General features: G+C 39.6%; 1 pseudogene; it reads left to right on the top strand.

Moving 5' to 3' along the window:
• The first annotated feature begins 81 nt into the window (after positions 1-81).
• LOC105515452 lies at positions 82-467 on the top strand (annotated as a pseudogene).
• Positions 468-720: the final 253 nt, after the last annotated feature.

Genomic DNA, 720 nt, shown 5'->3' with positions numbered 1-720 from the left:
GAAGGAAGGAAGGAAGGAAGGAAGGAAGGAAGGAAGGAAGGAAGGAAGGAAGGAAGGAAAAGAAAAAGAAAGCTTTCCAACATGGGCCCAGAATGGCCTGCAAAGAAGGGTGGTGAGAAGAAAAAGGGCTGTTCTGCCATCAACGAGGTGGTAACCGAGAATACACCATCAACCTTCACAAGTGCCTCCGTGGAGTGGGCTTCAAGAAGTGTTCCCCTTGGGCACTCAAAGAGATCTGGAAATTTGCCGCGAAGGAGATGGGAACTCCACATGTGCGCATTGATACCAGACTCAACAAGGCTGTCTGGGCCAAAGGAATAAGGAATGTCCCAGATCACATCCGTGTGCGGTTGTCCAGAAAACATAATGAGGACGAAGATTTACCAAATAAGCTCTATACTTTGGTTACCAATGTACCTGTTACTGCTTTCAAAAAATCTGTAGGCAATGTGGATGAGAACTGCTGATCATCATATACATCAAATAAAGTTATAAAATTGCTTTCAAAAATAAAAATAAAATGAGAGAGAGAAGACTTAAATTGCTAAAATCAGGAATAAAATAAAGAATGTTATCATCAGCCTCACAGAAATAAAAATGATTCTAAGGGAATATTATGAAAATTGCATGCCAATAATTAGATAATCTAGGTGAAATGTAAGAATTCCTAGAACGACACAAGCTACTGAAACTGACTCAAGAGGAAATTTTTAAAAATTA

The sequence above is a fragment of the Colobus angolensis genome, unplaced genomic scaffold (genome assembly GCF_000951035.1).
Source record: "Colobus angolensis palliatus isolate OR3802 unplaced genomic scaffold, Cang.pa_1.0 Scaffold26, whole genome shotgun sequence".
NCBI lineage: Eukaryota > Metazoa > Chordata > Mammalia > Primates > Cercopithecidae > Colobus > Colobus angolensis.
This window is presented reverse-complemented; position numbering and strand designations above follow the sequence as displayed.